Source organism: Paramormyrops kingsleyae, chromosome 19 (assembly GCF_048594095.1).
Source record: "Paramormyrops kingsleyae isolate MSU_618 chromosome 19, PKINGS_0.4, whole genome shotgun sequence".
Lineage (NCBI taxonomy): Eukaryota > Metazoa > Chordata > Actinopteri > Osteoglossiformes > Mormyridae > Paramormyrops > Paramormyrops kingsleyae.
In genome coordinates this window covers 2,250,075-2,267,348 of record NC_132815.1, presented here as the reverse complement: position 1 = coordinate 2,267,348, position 17,274 = coordinate 2,250,075, and the positions used below count along the sequence as shown (strand labels likewise).

At 43.3% G+C, this 17,274-nt stretch overlaps 1 long non-coding RNA gene across 1 annotated transcript; it reads left to right on the top strand.

Annotated features, from left to right (window-relative positions):
* Positions 1-6,275: 6,275 nt before the first annotated feature.
* LOC111834493 (uncharacterized) lies at positions 6,276-7,676 on the top strand. Its single transcript, XR_002836023.2, has 3 exons — positions 6,276-6,353; positions 6,876-7,088; positions 7,293-7,676. It is a non-coding gene; the product is annotated as an uncharacterized lncRNA (long non-coding RNA).
* The last annotated feature ends 9,598 nt before the right edge of the window (positions 7,677-17,274 follow it).

Genomic DNA, 17,274 nt, shown 5'->3' with positions numbered 1-17,274 from the left:
GATAGCGTAGTGATATTTTACACAGGGATGAATCTAGATGTCATCATTCAAGGATAATCTGAAGATATCTGAAAATATAAAACATTTGAAAATATTTTTACTATACAAAAATACACAGGAAATATTATGATGAAAAAGCTTTTAGGCATTTTTCACTGCACCTGTCAGACTTCTGCTTGAAATCGCTAAATAATACGGGTATTTGGTCTGCCATTGTAACTTAGAGAAGAAACAGTAGCTTCAACAAAAAAGGATCATGCAGATTTATAAGGTCTTATTTATTTATTGTGATCCCTACTTTAATTCTAAATCCAGCATTCAAAATGTATTTTTCCTGTTGGTGTTATTGTTTCATGAATATATTTTGAATAAATCTTAAACAGTAATGAAATTACACAGTATACGTCATGTTATTTTAAAATATTCTGGGCATATATTTGCACAAATGTTGGTTCCTTATGAGGGATGTCCATCAAAATGCAGTGTAGAATTGACAAGAAAAAGAGGCATTAGAAGATTATGGCTTTCAGTGTGTTATTAGTATGTACTGAATATTTTAGAGAAACAAGGAACAATGTGACAGATTACAAATGCAACAACTTCATGGTGATGATTACTAACAAACACTAAGTGAATGACAATCGAATAATATGATAACCAGCAGGAAATACCATTAAAGAGATCAGTCTGCAGGAAGTATGTGTGTGTGTGTGTGTGTGTGTGTGTGTGTGTGTGTGTGCGTGTGATTGGGTTTATCTTACATTGTGGAGACCAAATGTTCTCCACAATAATAAAAGCCTGCTAATTTGACCTTGAAGGGACCATGTTTCAGGTCCCCACAAAGATCTGTGTATGCAATAAAAAAAAAGTAGAAATGCCAAAAGTCTTGTATTTTGTTTGGTTACTTATGGTTTAGATTAGGGCTGGGTAGGGGTTAGGGTTGCCATATTGTGATTAGTTTTCTCCATAGAAATGAATGGAGAGTCCCCACAAAGATATAATTACAAACCTTTGCGTGTCTGTCTGTCTGTCTGTAGGGGCCTTAGGTACAGAGGTGGATAGTTCAGATTCAGAAAGTACAAATCCAGACCAACATTTTGTTTTGACCAACCAGGTGAGTATAAAGAGTCACAGTCACAGAGTACTCAGCTGGTTGGTCTAAACAAAATATTGGTCTGGATTTGTACTTTCTGGACTTGAACTACCCACATCTGCTCAGGTAGTATTTGTGTCAAAGTTTGTAGTAAATTATAACACTCTTGAGAGGTAACATGTGATTCTGTTTTTGGACTGTGTAAGTTGACTGATTAAAGATTTGTTCCAAAAAATTTAAAGGTTCATGATACAATCATTCTCATTCAAGTTTTTCTGGCCTTTTCCTGGAACACAAAACTATTCCAGAAAAAAAGATATCCAGAAAATATACAGGAACTAACTAACCTATTACAAAACACCTTCCAGGGGAAATGCTCTGTCTTATATACCTGCCTTCCTGTTTCACAAATGCTTCCTCTTTATTATAAAGAATGCCAAGGAAAAAATGATTCAGGCCTAATGTAAGGCACATGTGGCAGCTTATGAATGTTTCAGTCTGATTTTTCTGGTCATAATCACCTTGATTATTAATTTAGAAAGTGAACCCCCCAGTCTTTTCTAATAACATCTCTGTCTCAGCCAATGCTGACGTCTTACAGTGCAGAAAGCGAAGTATGGAAACAGATCGATCAGCTTTAATTATTTTAATAATAAATCCTGGCAATTTGAAGAGCTTCCAGTCCAGCCCTTTCAAACTGAGGCAGCGTTCTCCATCATGCGCTGCTGAAAGTTGCAATTCCCTCAAAGATGGCTACTCTGTCTTCTGTGGCCGAGCGTTCGGTGTATTTCAGGCAAACCGCCTCCATGGTAACTTATTTTCTACCTCATGCATGCAAACACGGACTTTGCCTTGCATTCAAACAATGTCCTTAGGAGGCTCCTGTTATTAAAACACATTGTCAGCATGTGGGGTGGAGACTGAAGGGCCTGCTGTGACGAGGAGGCCTTGTGCATTGTGTTGCTGTGTCCAGTGATACATCACCAGTGAAATATACAGTCATCCTGGCAGGGTTACATTCCATTGGCAGCTTAGCTTTCAGTGAGTCATGGACGTCTGCTGGTCCTCCACCAGGGTTGTGTTTTTCAGTCGCCTGATTTACTACATGACTGAAATCTGAAAATCGCCGGTGCCTCCATTCGGCCGATTTCTGCGCTCCCAAAGCCTTGCCTTCTGCATGGTGTATAATTACCCCATAAAAGCCATTAAGGAAGAGAGGCTTGGAAGGATGTGGTGAAAAGAGGAGCCCCACGTGGGAGGTGATATATGGAAACGGCAAACTCCAGGGGGAAGATGGTGGGAGGACAGGAATATGCCTGATCCAGGAGGTTGGAAAGACCGCCTGAGGCTGGGAGACCTACAGTTGTGATGTTTCAAGCTCATGTGCGATGCTACTGTCTGCTCCAGCCAGCTCACTGTCCTCAACCCTTTCTAGATACATATCTCCATGTTAACCACACTCTTTGTGGCCATGTTTGTGTTGGTCTGTGGTTCAGTCGTTTAGGCTGTTGTGCCTGCGATCAGATGGTTGCTGGTTTGAATCCCACAGTCAGCACAGTGATGTCACGGTTGGGCCCCTGAGCAAGGCCCCGATCTCCCAATCATTCCAAGCTTCATCTGACCCCATAATACTTGAGGAGGCACAAATAATGCAGAATTATGCTACTACTTACACTATGTATTAATGAACCACAAACTAACTGTTAGTTACATACTGATCTCATGTTTGTTCATCATTAATGAATTGTGAGATCTTTTATCCCAAGCAGTTACTATATTTCAGGGGTGGGGAACCTGTTCTGTGGAGAGCCGCTGCGGCTTTTGGGGATCACCTCTCAATCAGCCAATAATAAAGCAGTGGTCCTGGGGACCCACTGTGATTGGCTGATTGGGAGGCCATCCCAAAAATCAGCACCGACACCGGCCCTCCGTTATTTCTTACAGTATCTGCTAATTCTATAAACTTTTGTGAAGGAACAAATAATGAATTATACAAAAACACTGATCTCATCTTTATTCATCATTAATGAATTGTGACACACCTGTTATCTCAAGTAGCGACTATGTTTATTCTTGATTTGTCCTGCATTAGTAAATGAGTTACTAAGTATTTGCCCCCCAACTAAAGTGTTACCACTTACCCTACTTCTCTCAAAAAATGTGTGCTGCTTTGGATAAAGGAAGATATTTGCTAAAATGTAAATGAGGCATTCGTCCATATATTATCACAGACAGGCACCATAGTCCAGCATGTTAATGCAATTAGTATCTGATTATAGCAAGAACGTTCTACAACAGTCCACTGCCATTCTGCAACAGTATGGCTAAGCAGGCGCATAAGAAAACAATTTAACCAGTGTGGCGTAACTGTAAGTAAGACTGATCTCAATCAGGTGACCTTTCATTGACAAGTCAAAGGGGTGTTTTGGCATGTTAATTTCTGCCAGGAATTGAAAGCAACCTTCATGGTTTATTTTTGGTGCTGTGATGCTGTTAGATATGTCAGTCTGTGCATGTTGTGAGTCTGCTTCTGTCACGGAAGATGCTTATTTGGGGGCTGATAGTCACTGTTGCCTGACGGACAAGCAGCGCTGGGGCTGTCTGAGGGGTGCAGGGAAAGGATCCGGATCTGCAAGCAGCAATGGGACCGGACTCAGGGCCAGAGGTGCGAGGCAGCGGTGCCACGTTAAACCACCTAACTTCTGTCAACAGGCTTAAACGTTTCCTTTCAGCCCCATTAATTGTTCTTGCTTTTGGGGTAAAACCGTCCACATGTCAGCACTCAGCAGAGTCTCCAAACTCTGGAAGAGAAGGGCGGACTTGAGGAGGAAATTCTGGGTGACATTTTGAATTGGCAGTTTTTTTGAAAACCAGGACTACTACCGTACCACCACTTTGCAGAAAGGCCAGAATGTGAGGCAGCGTTTTTGTAGGATGTTATGCAGGACAGAAGGAAGATGACATGGAGAAATCGGTGAGGCAGTGTGATCCTCACAGAGACGTACTGATGACAAACAGCTGAAGTGTGGCTCTGCAGAGGAAGCATGGAGGGTCCTCTCGGGCATGTTGAATATTAATAAAATGCTTACTTTATTGTACAAAGCCCTCCATTAACTGAGAGCAAGAATCTTTCCTGGGGGGCAGCTGGTTTTATGCTGGTTTGGGAGAGAATGTATATAAATAAGCATTTTAATTTCATATTTCTCTAAGATATCTTCATCCATTATATAATAACAGAATATATAAAGTGAAATCGTTTAATGTGTTGAAAATCCTTTTAAATGTGCATAGATTTTACATAGACTGCAGTACAGAGTGTCACAGAATTGTGCTCTCACCTTACCTCTCCCTGGCTTCCTCTTTGAATCTGACTCAAATCAGGCTTGAGTTTTCATGAGGTTCCCCTGCACATGTGGGTTTTGGCCTCCAGTGCATGTAGGTCATGTGACAGGTCATGTGACACGCTGACTCAAAATAGCCTTTAGTGTGTGAGGGTTTGTGTGAATGTGTGTGTTTGACATCAAATCTACAGTGTGCACCCTGTGTTTCCCAGAAAAGGCTGTGAATTGCTGGATGTCTGGAGTTGTGTTTTAAATATGGATGGGAGAGTCATGTGTTGTGTATATTTGTTAACATTTTAAACCTCTTTCATCTCTGACATGAAGCACTGGCTCTGCTGCCATTTCTGCAGTGTGCCGCACTGCTGTTAAGATGGGCCTCTTTCATCTCTGACATGAAGCACTGGCTCTGCTGCCATTTCTGCAGTGTGCCGGACTCCTGTTAGGAGGGGCCTCTTTCATCTCTGACATGAAGCACTGGCTCTGCTGCCATTTTTGCAGTGTGCCGCACTGCTGTTAAGATGGGCCTCTTTCATCTCTGACATGAAGCACTGGCTCTGCTGGCATTTCTGCAGTGTGCTGGACTCCTATTAGGATGGGCCTCTTTCATCTCTGACATGAAGCACTGGCTCTGCTGCCATTTCTGCAGTGTGCCGCACTGCTGTTAAGATGGGCCTCTTTCATCTCTGACATGAAGCACTGGCTCTGCTGGCATTTCTGCAGTGTGCTGGACTCCTATTAGGATGGGCCTCTTTCATCTCTGACATGAAGCACTGGCTCTGCTGCCATTTCTGCAGTGTGCCGCACTGCTGTTAAGATGGGCCTCTTTCATCTCTGACATGAAGCACTGGCTCTGCTGGCATTTCTGCAGTGTGCTGGACTCCTATTAGGATGGGCCTCTTTCATCTCTGACATGAAGCACTGGCTCTGCTGCCATTTCTGCAGTGTGCTGGACTCCTATTAGGATGGGCCTCTTTCATCTCTGACATGAAGCACTGGCTCTGCTGCCATTTCTGCAGTGTGCCGCACTGCTGTTAAGATGGGCCTCTTTCATCTCTGACATGAAGCACTGGCTCTGCTGGCATTTCTGCAGTGTGCCGCACTGCTGTTAAGATGGGCCTCTTTCTTCTGCGCGTGGGTAAGTGGTTCCGCTGGAAAAAGTCCCAACCTTTGAGGACGCTTTATCACATGATCCACACAAGCAGTGCGAGGAGTCGACTCAAGCAGAAATGCATGAAAGAGAAAGCAAATAAAACAAAATTAGGGTGAAAAAGGCAAGATTTACAACAAATGCAATATCGCCTTTAATAGGTCTCCAGAAGAGTCTAGTGATCCATTAAAGTTTTGATTGCCATCTAAAACATTCTCTGGTATTAATAATACTTTCAGTGATAGTTACAAACAATTTAAAATCAAATGAAAAAAAAAACTCATGGGGAAGTGGGGGGGTCACAAAGCTGCATCCATTGCTGCTTTGATCAGACTTTTTCCCCTTTATAAAAAATAGGCATCATGCACTAATGTAAGGAAAGTGACACACGTGTCACATAGGACAAGTTCTGTTAAGGATTTTAGTTAAACTTTAAAGTTAAAATTCGGAGAGCTACTCCTGAAATGCATGATGTTTTTTAATGAAAAACCGCCGCTGTCCCGTGTCACTATGAAGGGAAACCCGTTTTCATATTAACCGCTGCATCCCGCCCTCACAGACGGAGCAAAGAGCTCCCCCCTGTGCCGCTATCGTTAATCCTTCACAGGTTCCCGGCAGAAAAACAAGACGTCTTAACCCGAGTTAGCCGTCTGCCGTCGGCAGCTTGGCGGGGGGGGGGGGGGGGGTTACGCTGCGACACAAGACAGCACGAGATGACAGATGCGTGCCGGTGTGCACAGACCAGTCGTCAGCAGAGGGATGGAAAGCAGATGTGGGTGACTATGGAATACTCCGGCGTGTTGAGTCATGTCTGCAAAGCTGAGGTCGGGGGGGCAGTGAACGTACATCAGCTGCATACATCAGTGCCGGAAGCCTATCTGCACATATGGCATCACTGAATGGGGGGGGTGGGGGGGCGGCTGAAGGAAATGGTGTGTGTCTCAACAGGTTTGGCGTCGGTGCCTCTTGTCTGCCCTTTCGTGCTCAGGCCCCAACCTTTGCTGTGTGTGTGTGTGTGTGTGTCTGTGTGTGTGTGTGTGTGTGCGTGTGTGTGTCTGACAGGACAGCACAATGGCCAGCGTGAAAAAAAAAACTACAATGTACCCAAGGGCATCATTTTGGGTTGAGCGTTGGGGGGGTTGAGGTCTTCACCCATTTAAGGGGGTCCAGGGGGCTGCATTGTCTGGTTTTAATTATTGGGGGGTTACAACCCCCTCATCCCCCCATAATTTACATCCCTGAATGTACCTGCATGTGCAGACGCCAAATAAATTACCTTTTCATCTGAATGCAGCTCAGGCCACAATGCCCACTTCATGAAGGAGATGGTTGGTGAGCAGAGTGAATTAAGGAAGCTCTGGGAAAAGCGATGCCTTCATGGGCATCTGTACTCTCGTGCATGGTGTGCTTCAAAGATGTACTTCATGAAATTTTGCCGCGATTCCTATATGGAGAGATAGGATTGGAGCTTCTGGCACAGAAAAAAAAATGTATGAAAGAGATAAAGGTAAGCAGAAAAGAAGCAGATGTTTCAAATTATTCTAGCAGCTACCCTGAAATTATATATTGTATATTTATCTGATAGTGTTCAGGACTGTCTAAAACAGTTTTTCAGAGTCGCTGATTAGATTATTGCTGTAAAAATGAAAGTAATCCCCAGGAAGACGTATGAGTTACATTTTCTGTCTGTTTTCTTCATTTCTTTTGTCAGAGGTCCCTTTGCTCCGGGTAGTCGATGGTTTCCGTGACCAGACCAGAATGCGGGAATCTAGTCCAGGTGGCGCTTCTCGTGTGCTCTCGTTTCGGCGCGTGCCGGAGCCAGCGCTGGCTAACGGGCCCGACGCGCGGGATATCTGCCGGATTATTCCGGCGCGGAATGCTGCGCGCCGCTGGTACCTCAAAAGGCAGGACCCTGTCCTGAGGCCTGTCCTGCCTTCTGCCCAAGCCTTCAGGAGAACATGCCGTCATGCCTCACTATGCCCCAGGAGATGCGTTACTGCTGTCAGACATCAAGCTACTTAAATGGAGAGATGTTATCAAAGCAAAGAATATAACAAAGCAAATAACCAGTCGGTGATCTGTTTGTACTTAAGTCCCAAATGGAATTTACTCTTTGGGGCTGACATTCTTTGGTGGACACAGTGGCATATTGGCATAAGATGGACACCAAACTATTGCCAGGATCTGCATCTGGGATGCTGTTTATTAAATATTACAATATTATTAGAATATTTATCCCAAATGATCTAGCTGGACAGATTAGGCCATGGTCTGACCAGGGCTAGATTGGCCATTTTCCCCTCGCACCCGTGGGATTGTGGGCTGGCAAAATTCATTGTAGGTGTCCCTGTGCTCAGCAAAGTGTGTTGTGGGGAACCCCGGAGTCCAGAGCCCTCAGTCAGTTCATGGTTTTGCACCCTCCCAGTTCCCAGCCAATGAAAAACACCGAATGCCTGATACAGGCGTGACGGGACGTGGGAGGGAGCAAAAATGTGGAGTGTTGGGGAGCCTGAGGACCGGGTTGAGAAACACTGTAGAAATGCATCACAAAGAAAGAAAGTGTTTGAGGGCTTTCAGGAAAGTTTCAGTAATTATGCAGGAATGTCTGTGGCTTAGAAAATGATGTCTCTGTCCAGGAAGACTGACATGTCTCGCCCTTTGTTCATCTGGGGCATGAGCTACGATCAGAGCCACATCATCATGCAAAGCATCTAACGTCTGCTACCTATGACATCACTAAGAGCGGCACGGTAATAACTTTCCTCTGTATTAACACTAATTAATTTCATGCAGATGATGTCATTAACCAAACAAGACAAAGAAAAGAAGTTCCTTTATATGTAAAAAACATATTCTGCACAAAACACCTGTTTTCCGCACATATAAATTCAAATTACATGATTGCATGGATTTATCAGGAAAAGGAAGATTACAACACAGCACAATCAAAAGCAGGATCATTCTGACATGGGCCGTAACCCAGAATTTACAACAAGAACAGTGTTATCAGAATGTCTGAATGCAATCCCTCCTTTGTAATAGTGGAGCATGCCGGGTCCGTGCTGCACTGCTCTGCCATGGGTTCCTCCCCAGTCCAAATCCAGGCATGTCTGAGTGTCTTACAGTGTGTGACGTTGTTTCTGGGCCCTGAGATGCAGTGACATCCCCTTCAGTAAGCCTGGGCCATTTCACAGTGTTAGATCATAACCGATTACAGTGTATCCATGATCTGCCTTTATGGACGGATCGTTATCATCACACTACAGTTATCAGTTGCAGTTACTTTGCTCATACACACATCTAAAGCCTTTCCTACTCACCAATAAACCGGTAATAGCAAACAGTAGGTAGTTCTCTCCCTTTTGTGACCTCGACTCAACATGCGATGCACAACATGGGACATTCCCTGTTTCGCATTGTATCGGCTTGGACGACATGGAGGAGTTGGTCCCTAAAACGTATTTGATGTCGGTAATATGGATTTTTTTTTTTGCATTTTACAAAGCCAACACAATGTAAACAATAGATATACTGTATACAAAATTTGCCATGGTTTGCAATCAGAACTTTTTTAACAACTTGAAAACAAAACACCCAAGAGAGTGTATTGTTATTTTTAATGTTTTGTTATTTTATACAGCTATATATATATATATATTTTTTTTTTTTTTAAAAAAAGGGAATTCGCTTTATTGTACTTTTCATTAACTTACAAAATAGTCTAACCCAGCATGAATAAGAATTGCAATAAGATCGTGGATCGTGATCCTGCCTTAAAAAATTGTGATATGATATTTTTGCCATATTGCCCACTGCTACCCTTCTGGGTCTCTGTCCACCTTGTGCTCTGTGTCTCCTAGGATAGGATCAAGGTGCCTGCTGCTGTCATGACTGCGGACAAGGGACGACCCAAATGCAGACTACGATTGAGCAAAACCCACGAAAGGGGGGTTTATTGAAAGGACTAGACAGGATACAACATGCTGACAGGTAACAATGGCAGGACAGGAGCACAAGCCTGGGAATCAGTAATATACCTGACTAACGAGGGATCAAACACAAGGCAGCTGTGAGTGATTAACAGGAGGATGGGGACAAGAGACTAACGAGTCCCAGGTGTGGCGACTTTAGAGCCACACCAGAGGAGAAACGAGGGGATCAGACAGGCGGGAAGGCTGGACGTGACACCCGCAAGTCTGTACAGATCAGTGGATGAATGTTGGACGGCTGAGTGGGAGATTTGGCCAATTGGGGCTTCAGCTTTGCTCTGGATTACTGGTACTTCAAAAGTCTTTCTTTCTTTTCAAACTTCCCTGCAAATCACTCAGACTGCTGTCTTGAAATGAGCGGCGGTAAAAACCTACACATGTACTTCATTTGAAGGTTAATCTAAGTTCCATTTATGCTCAGCTGTGGATTCTGCCAGATTTGCTCAGGGTATCATAAGAATCCTGTAGTTGAATATGCATAGTGTGGTTTAAGTGTAAATTTAGTGTTCTTATAACACAAATAATTGCACGTTTATGGTATAGAATCCGAAGAATATTCCTAAACTCCATGGAAATCCAGTGCTGAAAAATGAAAGAGTATCTGTTGTTATGCCTGAAATGGCTTCAGCGGTCCTTGATGATAATGACACCTCACGGCCCGGGATGACCAGGGGTGTGTTTGTGTAGCTTTTCTTCCACCTGATTCTTATTTCCCTGAATATTTATGAATCCCCCCCTCACCCGTAAGCCTAAACCCAATGTGTCCATACTGCCGTGTTCTTTTCCCAGTTTCTCGTCATAAAGGGATCTTTTTGTTTGTCCTGGACTGCTGTTTCATCCCCCCCATTTTTGTTGGGTTTTTCAGTGCCTGAAAAGGAGGAAATAATCAAAATACGGGTTGGATCTAATTTCCCAGATTCTCCATGCCCGGTGGGATTACCAGTTTTTCCACGGGGTCCTGCAACTTTTATGCAGGATAAATCACCTGGCAAAGAAGTGTGTCTGATATGCAAACGCTTCCCTTGTCATAAATAAGATGTCATGGATGTAAATGACATCAAAGCTCTTAGCTGCGCAAGTAAGTCAGGTCTGGACTCCGTTACCAATGTAATGTAAACAAAACCATTAAACAAAATCATTAATCCATTCAACCGAAATCAAATATTTTTCATATGCATTTTAAACAAAAAGGTGATTTAAAACATTTGAATGCTGCAGCATTTCAGTCCCCCTTTTATACCATTATTAAATTTGTCTTTTCCAGATCCCAGGTGAGGAAAATTAGCATCCTCACCATAATTCATGTTATTTTTAAACATAAAAAGATCCGTGTGTTCTGGTCATTCATCTTGGCAACAGGCATAACAGTAACAGACCCAATATCCCAAAAAAATATTTAAGTAATTTTAAATGGTCACACATCGCTTGTTTAAGAAGGAATAGCTGGCTATATCCATTAACTTTGTATGTGGTCAGATGCTCAAGTAATGCTCATGTTCAATGCTGAAAAAATCAGATAATGAGGTTGACGGTCCACGGAAAGGCCTCGTGTCTCCTGGAACAAGCTTAATGGCAGCTGTCAGGAGCTCTGTGCGGGGCGGGCCATACATCTGACCACTTTAACCCATGTAGGATTATCAGTCTGGCCACAGCAATGCTGAAATCCAGGCCTGGAACCCGATCCAGTTACTCCTGGCAGAAAAAATTGAGCGCAAGCCTCACCAATGAGAGAGCAGCTGTTTGTGGATCTCCAGGAGTCAGAGCAGGAGTCAGAGCAGAATATGTTTCTATATTAACAGAAGAACAGACTCACCGTGCCGCAAACAGCTTGGTCTGCGGCACAGCACAGCCTAAATAATCCTTAATCTTAAATTGCTGCCTTAATGTGTCAGAAGTACAGTAACTGGCAGCTGATATCATGACGATATTAGTGATGCGAATTCTCCCTTCATCGTATAAAATGAATAGATCAAACAGAAGAATTATTTCTGGTGTCAGAAATCAGAGCTTTTAGATCCTTCTTGTATGTATGTGGAATGAGAAGATTAATAAAAGAATTAAAAACAATAATTGAAGGCACTTTTTTCTACACACTTATACAGTGCACTGCGGGCTACTTCACTGGCTCTTGCATGTTACCCTGTACTTTTGAATTGCATCCTTACTGGTCTCTTATTGACGCTGAAACTACTTTAAATCCATTTAATTATTCTGGACATTGTGAAAGTTTCCCAAAGCCACCCCAGAGTTCACAAGAATCATCGAATATACCTGCGTATTTGCTGATTTGTACTTGGGGTACTAGCATCGATCGGAAAAGGGTGGATTACCTTCTCCTGGTGGAGGACGAGCTAGCGCCTCAGGTGGAGAGTTTAAGTATCTCGGGATTTTGGGAAGAAGGGAGCGGGAGATGGACAGACAGACCGGTGCAGTGTCGGCAGTAATGCGGATGAGGTACCATTCTGTTGTGGTAAAGAGGGAGCTCAGCTGGGAGGCGAAGCTTTCGATTTACCAGTCGATCTACGTTCATACCGTCACCTGTGATCATGAGCTTTGGGTAGTGACTGAAAGAATGAGATCACAGATACAGGCGGCAGAAATGAGCTTCCTCCGCAGGGTGTCAGGGCTCAGCCTTAGGGAGGGTGAGGAGCTCAGACATTCGGGAGGAGCTCAAAGCAGAGCCGCCGCCCCTCCGCATCAAGCAATGACTTTGGCATTAACGGCTTTAGCAGCAGATCAGAAATCTTGCTTTTATCTGTGTGCAATATTGGGGAGTCAATGCCTTGTTTTTTTGGGGCTAACATTTCTTGTAAATGGTCAAAAAATCGCAAGCTGCTGTTAATAATTCACCTAATCGCTTCAGACCAAGAGAGGTATTAAGTGACAGATTAAAATAATTAAGTGACACATTCTTGGGTTTATAGTTGTTTTTTGGTTCTTGGCAAGAAGCTGCAGCTCTATATCACCAAGCAGCTGTTCCTCTGAGCTAGTGCTGCTCCAAATGGGTTCTCAGCATTTGCAGCATCCATATTTGGTCTGTTCTATTTTTTTCTATTTACAAATTTGCCAGGTTAAGAACATCCATCTTACGGACAACTCGTACTTCAGTAGAGACCGCCATAAAGGCTATGTTAAAATATTCTGACGTGCATGAAAACATTGCGAGGCTTCAGTAGTCCGTTGGCTTGAGGAAGGCGAATGCCGTCCGCCATTTTGGAGCACGGTGATGTTAGAGCTGTTGCTTACTTTTAACAAACTCAACTTACCATCTCATTAGTAACCTGGGGACTGCCTGTATATATATATATAAAAAAACCTTTTAATATACATCCACACATTTCCATCCATACATCCATCCATCCTTCTTTAAACAGGCATTTCTGGTCAGGATCACAGCCAGGGGGGTGGGGCTGGAGACCATCGCTGAAGATGCCAGGCAGCATATAGCAGAAGGCTGGAATAGGATGAGGAACACAATTCTAGGTCTTTGAATCCATTTTAAGGTTCTCAGGGAAACATTATAATAAAGGTAATAAAATACTGTTCTGCAATATGCATCATTTATTTATTACCACATCATTTATTACTGCATCATCATTTATTACTGCATCATCACCATTTATTACCGCATCATTTATTACTGCATCATCATTTATTACTGCATCATCACCATTTATTACCGCATCATTTATTACTGCATCATCATTTATTAAGGCATCATCATTTATTACTGCATCATCATTTATTACTGCATCATCATTTATTAGTTCATCATCATTTATTACTGCATTATCATTTATTAGTTCATCGTAGTTTATTACGTCAGTTTATTACTTCATCATCATTTATTACTGCATTATCATTTATTACTGCATCATCATTCATCACTTTGATTTACCGATTACCTTTGTCTGTTGGTGCCAAAAAAATGGATTGTGAATATGATAGTGAAGTGATTGTGATTGTGACGTGAGTTGTTGAGTAAGTTGGATAGCTGTCTGCATTCTAAACCCTAGAAAGTACCTACAGGGAACAGATATGGGATGTAACAACAACAATTTTTTTTTATTTATATAGTGCCTTTAATCAACCCAAGGACGCTTCACAGAGGAAATAACAAACAAAATGAAATAATAACAAATAAAACATGGAAGATATAAAACAAAGTCGGCAATAATCCCCAACGTACAACGTAAATCTGAAAGGAAAACTAGGGCTTAGTTTATGCTTTAACTGAAAGCTGGTAAAGTGTGATCTCTTACTCTCTTAGTAAGTGGGAGTCCCAGTACGTGCTTGGCTCCGTGCTCCTACAGCAGCCTTCTGCCAAGCGGCCTGCAGCCTCGCATCGCTTTTCAAACAATCGCGCATTTACTGCATGCACCTTCAGCTTTCCGTTTGTGATAATGCAGCCCTGATTCGCCGTATGAGGATTAAATATAGCTGCGATTCTCGAGCGGTCAGCAGCCGCCTAACAGAGAGGATTGCCCCCCCTCCCACGCAGTTTGACAGAGATGTCCGGTTTCTCCAGGATGTGAGGCTGGAATTGCATCAGGAGGAGTCAGGACTTTGGGAATAAATTGTCTTCTGTTATTAACAAAGAACACTTCAGTTGAAATACTTTGAATGTAGCTGTACTTCTCCCAGTCGTCCATCGTGCCGCAATGACTTAACCAAGGAGTTTCCTCACAGGACACCAGTTATGTGTTAAAGTGAAGTTCATGAATTTCATAAGCAGCAGGCCTTTGGACCATAGGAGGAAACTGCAATACTGGGGAAAATTCTCTGCATGCAAGGAGGGGCCCCAAGCCAACAGGAGACGGGGTCCATCTTACCGCTCTGCCTCAGAATTCCTACCGTCAGTCACATGGCGATGTTGTCATACAAATGACACTTCATGGCAAGTTAGCAGTTGCCTGATGCACCATTTTCCTCACAGAATGCTGTATATAGTCTGTGTCCAGCTCAACAACATCAACTTGAACACACACACACACACACACACGTCGGGTAAACATAACTTTATGGGGACTGCTCATTCATTTCTAACTATGACAACCTTAACCCCTACCCAGCCCTAACCATAACCATAAGTAACCAAGCAAAAGAGTTTTTTACATTTTTAGTTTTTTCATTGCAGTCACAGATTTTTATTAAATTGAGTTTTCCCTTATGGGGACCAGGAAACTGGTCCCTATAAAGGGAAAAAAACGGGTATTCATCACGTTCTGGGGACATTGTGTCCCCATAAGGTAAAGTATACCCGCTCACACACACACACACACAGATATGCATTTCCTTTGCACATTGGCTGGCGGCACCATTAAAAGAGGGAAGTCCAATTAGGAATCACTTATCCCCGGAGTGAAAAGAACAGATGTGCAAACATGTTTGGCTTTCCTGGAAGGCGGTTTTATGACAAACTGACTAGGAATGGGAAAAAATAACACACTCTCACACATACACACTCACATACAAACACATGTTTTGTCTTTTGAGTCTCAGTCATACATCCCTTGTGTGTTGAGGTAAACGTAGTCTGACGACTTCAGGAATGGTGAGCATACGACTCAGAGACCTCGAACAGCTGTCGTCCTGGAATACATTCCTTCCCCAGCTCTGTTTCTGTCGTCGTCCCACACGCACACACACGCACACACACACAGCCGCTCCTCCTCCTCATCTGCTGTGCATCTGGAATCTTGTTAATTTGTTTGGTTGTGGTTTGTTTCGCTTTGCTCGATCGTTCGTCTCCTCCCCCACGATACCGTGTCATGTGTCTCATCACGGCCGCTCTGCTCCACTCGGTGCTGGGGAGACATTTCAATCGAGTGTCAATGACATCAACAGATCGGTGGACACGGTGGCCTGTGTAGGCTGCCCCCCCAGGGGCGTGTTTGAAACCGGGGCGGCGATTCAGCTGTTTCTGACTCAAGGTGCCGTCGCCCTACAGACGTGTCGCTGGGCAATAGCAGCAGGGGGGCTGGGCTAACTTTGTAAGGTGTAGCCCCCCCCGTGCTATGCTAGCCGGGCGGGCCGTCATGGACAATGAGCAGGCCGTGAGACCGGCCATTGGACCCCAGGTGGCAATAAAGATGGCTAATGAGGTATCGTCACGTACATTTTTATTTCAATAAGGAAATACTAGTCAAGGCATCAGATGTGAAACCAGGATTCAAAAGTAAAACCCTAAGGTTGGAAAGTTGGTCCTACTAAGTGCAGAAACACCTGCCCAAATACTGGAGATCTTCCTAAAAGTTTTAGAAATCATCTTCTGTTCTTCTGTGTTCACTTTCGAGTGACAGTCTGTACTGCTTTGCTGTACTGTAGTTCATCCTTTATCATGTCTATTCAGTACAGACAGCAGGTTAGACCCACAACCCATCAAAAAGGCAAAAAAGAGGTTCATGTGTAACACACGCCATTGCTCTAAGATGACACGGAAAGCTGGCTGCCCCATTAAATTGTCTAATCAACTGTATTAGCAAACGCATGTAAATGAACTATTTTGCATTTAAAAGTGTCATTGGGGCATTTTTTGCTGAATCGGAGACTGTTTAGTCATCCACATATGTTCTCTTCGAGGTTATGACATGCTGGTTAATTAACCATGCTGTTATGGTTAAAAATGTCCAATAGCCATTTGGGGAGTGTAAATGAGTCACGCATGCATGCATGGGCCTATAGCAAAAGGTCATACATGCTGCTAACCGCTCTATGGGCCTTTTGTTATATTTAGGCAATAAACTGGAAAAACAGTCACCAACAGCTGATGCACCCCAGAGAAGCCGGAATGCTCCAACATAAAATAATAGTCGAAATTTATGCAGTGTTCCATTTGAACTGGAAAGTCGGAGTTTCTGAGTTTCTATTTGGAAATTTCTACTGGAACTTCCCCTGAAGTTAGAATTCTGACTCGAAAAGTCGGAGGAACCTTTGCAACCTCGAACTTAGAATTTAAGAAGTGCCCTTATCCGTAGAAATGAAAGCTGTACTTATACGGTATGCTCTGTATTGACACATGAATCTTCTGTTACACGTAATAATGTATTTCTATAATTGTTTTTCTTAATTTCCCAAGTTGCTGCTTAACATTCATTATGAACAGAACGTTTAGCGCATTATTTGTTTAAACATGAGTGTCTTTTGTACCAAATGTGTGCCCTTTCTACCCAATGTGTGTCTTTTATGCCCGATGTGTGCCCTTTCTACCCAATGTGTGTCCTTTGTACCCAATGTGTGCCCTTTGTACCCAATGTGTGCCCTTTGTACCCAATGTGTGTCCTTTGTACCCAACAATGCGCCCTTTGTACCCAATGTGTGTCTTTTATGCCCGATGTGTGCCCTTTCTACCCAATGTGTGTCCTTTGTACCCAATGTGTGTCCTTTGTGCCCGATGTGTGTCCTTTGTACCCAATGTGTGTCCTTTGTACCCAATGTGTGTCCTTTGTACCCAACAATGTGTCCTTTGTACCCAATGTGTGCCCTTTGTACCTGGTCTTTAAGCAGCATGTGGTTTATGCCTTTCAGAAAATGCCTGCTGGTAACTAATGCCTCTGGCTAATTAATAACAGAGGCTAATTTGCAGAACATTCCAAAGGCAGATTCCCAACTTTGCAGCAATTCGATACGCTTTCATGTGGTCAGTCCCATTCCATTCTCAGGGATGGGGGAGTCATTTTCGCATGTCTGTCTACCCTCCCAGCC